The sequence below is a fragment of the Galeopterus variegatus genome, unplaced genomic scaffold (assembly GCF_000696425.1).
Source record: "Galeopterus variegatus unplaced genomic scaffold, G_variegatus-3.0.2 Scaffold410, whole genome shotgun sequence".
NCBI classification, from domain to species: domain Eukaryota; kingdom Metazoa; phylum Chordata; class Mammalia; order Dermoptera; family Cynocephalidae; genus Galeopterus; species Galeopterus variegatus.
Genome location: NW_007726521.1, coordinates 382466 through 388413, shown reverse-complemented (window position 1 = coordinate 388413; position 5948 = coordinate 382466). Strand labels below are relative to the sequence as shown.

At 42.3% G+C, this 5948-nt stretch overlaps 1 pseudogene; it reads left to right on the top strand.

Moving 5' to 3' along the window:
* LOC103587058 overlaps positions 1-5487 on the top strand; it is a 58135-nt pseudogene extending 52648 nt beyond the window's left edge.
* The last annotated feature ends 461 nt before the right edge of the window (positions 5488-5948 follow it).

Below are 5948 nucleotides of genomic sequence, written 5' to 3'. Positions count from 1 at the left end.
CGTTGCTGGTCCCTGGTCCGGTACGGGGGCAACACTGAGGGTTGCGATCCGTTGCTGGACACGGAAAAAGACAAAAGACAAAAAAAAAAAAAATTTATGCCCAATATTTTATGTTGAACATTAGAAATCACAGCATTTGGGATCTCAAGTGATAAGTTTGGACCATCCAATGTACAAGAATTAAATGCATCACTGAATTGCACTTTGGAAAGCAGCAACACTGGAATATGAAGAAATGGTTTTTACTGGAATTACCAATGTCACACTTGTATGAGCATCTTTTTCTTGACAGTTAATGCACTCCAGTATGGAAAAGCCATCTTATACATGCTGCCTATGGCTTTTCACAGCATACTGAAGAAACATGCTCTGAGTGGTAGCAATTTAGTCAGATTATTTCCACACTGAATCAGGAAGCATACTGCTGACATCCAGCTGTCCCGAGTGAATAAAGGAGTGTGAAAAAACTGTCATTTTGTTCACACACTATAGTTGGCATCTATTATCACCCCCATCCCCACATCATCCATTTAGCCTTTTCTTGGTATAATTATCTGATTTTCCTTTGGAAGACCGGCCCTTCTTGCATATCAGACTCTGTGCTTTGGGGAGAGTTGAATTCATCCCCAGCTCTAAGGAAGGATGGTGAATCAGGGATGGCCAGTCAAAGCATTGTATTCCTTTGGCCACAGAAACTGATTCATGGGTAGGCATGTGACCCAGTTATATTTAGCCAATACACTCAAGTAGACTTTAGTTGGGGCTATAGGAAAAGTGGCATGTCGGTCTTCAACCTGACAGCATATGCGATTGGAACAGCTGGGAGACACTGTGGAGCCTGAAAATGAAGCTAGCATGGCAGAAGATAGGCGAGATGGAGACAAAACCAGTTGTGATGATAGTGTTTGAGTATCTGAATCAAGTTTCATGAGCCAATAAACGCTCTATGGCTTAAGGCACTTGCAATTCTTTTTCTGTCACTTGCCACCAATCTGAGTCACCTAGGAAAGCCTTGCATTGTTGCTTGCATAGCTGGTGCTACCTCAGTACTGGCTCCACAATAATTTTTGCCTAAATGAAAAATTGCTTTTGTAACATGGGTATTTGGAGATCAACAAAAGAAAACACGGAGCACTTCTCGCTTATGTATGCTCATTACATATGCCAGGAGGAAAGGTATTGTAGCTGTAATGTGAAATATCTGTTCACATAAACACCATAATAAGTACTTGTTTATACAGAATGCCATTGATATTAGGTGATGCACAGCACTGTCATTAGATAAAAGAATTTTGCCAACAGGTCGTTCTATTTTCTTTCCTAGCACAACATTTCTAAATAACTTTATGGGTGGTTTTTCAAACTTCCTGGCAGTGGTACAACTTGAACCTTTAGCATCCTGGAAAGCACAATTTTAGCTTATTCTGGCGAATCTCAGTTGGTTCACCAGAGAGGTCACTGTGCTTTGTTTTTGAAAAGGAGTCAAAGGCTTCATTGGCTTCCTGCCACTATTTGACAGTTTTATAACAGGCAAAGCACAGGGGTCTAGAGACAAATAGCATCTAATTTTCATATAATTATTGTATTTCTTATTTCCATTCCTTTTAGTGTGCTCAATACTCTTAAAGATTATCTTGTCCTAGTAATGCAGTCATACTCTGTATTCACGCTGACTTCTTATGTACTGTTTGCATTTATGAAGTTATTCTGTGCAGCAGTATTTAGACAACATTTTCTTATCTGCTTTTAAACTTCACATGAACTGCTGATCCATTTGTGCAAATTGAGAATATAATAAAGCACTACAGCTGCAACGAAAAATGCAAGTTGGAAAAATGTAAGTAATATGCAAATGACAAAATATATTAGCTGAGATCAGATGCACTCTAGCAACTGAATATTAGCAAAAGGAACTGACTATCGAGTCTTTAGGTGAATGCACAAACTTTAGGATTGTAATGATACTTGAGGATATAATGAAGTTTCTGTGAAAATCATAATTTATCTTACATTTCAAATTTATTAAATGTATGTGGACACAATTGTTTTATTTTTCCTCTGAGACCACTTTCGTGGACTCCAGACATCACTAATGGTCTGAGGACTGCACTTGGCCAAAACTTCCTAGGGACACTTGTTAGAGCATGACCAAGAAAGGTGACTGGGGACGGGAAAGCCTTGACAGTAGGAGGCAGAACCATTGGCATCAACAGTATGATTTGCCAAAATATCAGCAGTCCACAGCTTGGGTGGGAAATGTGTTTTTAAAAGATTTTATTAAGTAAAAATTTGTGTGTTCCAAGAGAATTATTTATTTTTAATTTATTAATTTATTATTTTTTTTGTTAGCCAGTGTGGAGATCTGAACCCGTGACCTTGGCGTTACAAGGCTATGCTCTAACCAACTGAGGTAACCCGCCAGCCCCTATTTAATTTTTATTAAAATTTTAAAATTGTGGTAAAATACACATAACATAGAATTTACCATCTTAACCATTTTTAGGGGTACAGGTCAGTAGTGTTAAATATATTCTCATTGCTGCAACGGATCTTCAGAACCTTTTCATCTTGCAAAACTGAAACTCCGTACCCATTAAACAACAAATCCCCATCTCCCCATCCTCGCAGTCCCTGGCAACCACCATTCTACTTTATGTCTCTATGGATTTGACTGCTTTAGGCACCTCATAAGTGGAGTCATACAGTATTTGTCTTTTTGTGACTGGCTTATTTCACCCAGCAGAATGTCTTCAAGGTTCATCCGTGCTACTGTAGCATATGTCAGAGTTTTCTTCCTTTTTTAGGCAAAATAATCTTCCACTGTATGTATATACCACATTTTGTTTATCCATTCTTCTGTCGATGGACATTTCGGCAACAATTATTTTTAAAAACTTAGTTATTATTTGACATATTTATACCCTGCTTCATTCTTCCATAAGCTGATTTGACAGCTTATATAAAATAAGTGAGAGAGAAGTTTCATTTAGTTAAAAAGAAAGAAAAAATAAAACAACAAAATCTACCTAGAGTTAGCCTAAGTTTTAGATGTGTGGTTTTGAAACTTGTTAAAAAGAAAGCTTTAAATTAACTTCACAATTTAAGATCTGAGCCTAACCATGTTCTGGGCCCAATAAGCTCTTCTCTGATGAAATAGATATAAATAAATACTCAGATAGTATAAATGTATCTATAATACAGAATCTTTATATTATACGACTCGTGCTCGCTCCAGCGGCACCCATACTAAAATTGGAACGATACAGAGAAGATTAGCATGGCCCCTGCACAAGGATGACATGCAAATTCGTGAAGCATTACATATTTTTTAAGTGAAATAAGCCAGACAAGGAAGGAGAAACACTGCATGTTCACACTTATAACTGGGTGCTAAGAAGGAAGGAAAGAAAGAAAAGACCAAAACAATATGTTGAACTTTCAGAAGGGGAAAACAAACCTAAGGATACTGGAGTTGGGGGGCAGGTTTGGGGAGGGATAGGTTGGGTAAAGGGCATAAAGAAAAGCATGATTTGCAATAATAATATGCTTAAAATAAATAATAAAAAATAAAAAATATATGTCTCCTGTGCTTTAGGTAAACTAGATATGTAAAAAATTAAGGATGACCAAAGAAATAGGGGTAGTCAATTAATAAAATGACTCACAATAAGATTTGTCCTGAATTTGTTCCAATTTCACTTATTTTTATAAAATTCAGGTTTATACAGACAGTTTCAGAAATGTATCTGAAACATATCCACTGTGTCAAGTGAGATATAGCTGAGTGTGTTAGTGAACTGTTTTCCCACTACAGGGTGGGAAAGAGAAATGGCTGTCCGGAAGCCTGGGAAAAGGTTGGACAATTGCCATTCCCAACTGGATATCCAGATGGAACTGGCTTATATTGTTCTCCTGTCCTAGCCATGGACTTTTGTTGGGGACCCTGATCCAAAGTAAGAAAGAGACAGAGTGAGAAGATTTAGGAGGGGCACCATTTGAGAAGGTTCAGTTCCACTGCTCTCATGGCAGAGGCTTTATGTTTGCTTTTAATTGACTAGTTGAAGATGATCATGGCATTTGCACAATGTAATGAAGTGACAAAGAAAGGCAACACCCAGTGTGAAGTGTTGCTTTTCGGATCAGTGTAGATTGGTATGTCTGGAGAGTTAAATTCCAAGCATGACTTAGGCAGAGGAGAGGAACTGAATTATTTTACCCACTACTCAATGTTCTTTTTTTGCTTCTACAAGGAAATCAATAGGGGACACGGCTGCAGAGGACCTGGAGCTTGGCGGTGGATTTGGAGTGGGAGCAGCGGCAGCAGCAGTGGTGGCGGCTAGGGGTGGTGGCAGCACACTGGAGATGGCCACGGCAAAGCAGTACGACTCGATAGAGTGCCCCTTTTGTGATGACGTGTCCAAATATGAGAAGCTCGCCAAGATCGGCCAAGGCACCTTTGGGGAGGTGTTTAAGGCCAAGCACCGCCAGACTGGCAAGGAGGTGGCTCTGAAGAAGGTGCTGATAAAGAATGAGAAGGAGGGGTTCCCCATTACAACTTTGCGGGAGATCAAGATCCTCCAGGTTCTAAAACATGAGAATGTGATCAACTTGATTGAGATCTGCCGAACCAAAGCATCCTTCTATAATCACTACAAGAGCAGCATATACCTGGTGTTTGACTTCTGCGAGCATGATCTTGCTGGGCTGCTGAGCAATGTCTTCGTCAAGTTCACTCTCTCTGAGATCAAGAGAGTGATGCAGATGCTGCTTAATGGCCTCTACTTCATCCACATGAACAAGATCCTGCACAGGGACATGAAGGCTGCTAATGTGCTCATCACCCGTGATGGTGTCTTGAAGCTGGCAGACTTTGGGCTGGCCCGGGCCTTCAGCCTGAACAAGAACAGCCAGCACAACCGCTTCACCAACTGTGTGGTGACGCTCTGGTACCGGCCCCCAGAGCTATTGCTTGGGGAGTTGGACTACGGTCCCCCCATTGACCTGTGGGGTGCAGGGTGCATCATGGCAGAGATGTGGACCCGTACCCCTATCATGCAGGGCAACACGGAACAGCAACAGCTTGCTCTCATCAGCCAGCTCTGTGGCTCCATCACCCCTGAGGTGTGGCCAAACGTAGGCAAGTACCAGCTGTTTGAGAAGCTGGACCTGGTCAAGGGCCAGAAGCGGAAGGTGAAGGAGAGGCTGAAGCCCTATGTGCGCGACCCCTACGCACTGGATCTCATCGATAAGCTGCTGGTGCTGGATCCCGCGCAGCGCATCAACAGTGATGACGCCCTCAACCACGACTTCTTCTGGTCAGATCCCATGCCCTCAGACCTCAAGCGCATGCTGTCCACCCACCCGACGTCCTCATTCGAGTACCTGGGGCCACCACGCTGGAAGGGCAGCCGTATTACCCAGCAGTGGACCAACCAGAGCCAAAATCTCACCGTTACCAACCAGCTGGAATTTGATCGTATCTTCTGAAGGCGGGCGCTTCTCATTAGGGCTGCTGTTTCGTTTTTTCTTCTGCTATGTGACTTCCATCATGGAGATGATGGGGCGTTTGAAGTTTTTCTCTAGTTCATATTTTGTTTAATCCCCACCCTGGGCACTGGGAACAACTAGGCAAGTGGACTGAAGTGTTCGTTGGCTGAAAGGCCACAAGGGCACTGGGACTGCCTCTCTCCATTCCCTGGCTTTCTGGATGGTGCCCAGAGGGTCTCCATTTACCTTAGGACATGAATGGGGTGGAAGGAGAGTTAACCCCACAGTGACTTTCTAAGAGCTCCAATAGGATGGGCGGAGGGGACAGGTCCCTCACCCACCCCAGCCCTCCTCTTGGGATGAGAAACTTGTGTGGGGAACTGGTCTCAAGAATGCTCTTGGCCTGACCTTTAGAAGCACTGGGTCGTGTGAAAACCCTTTGTTTCTTCAATAGGAGAATT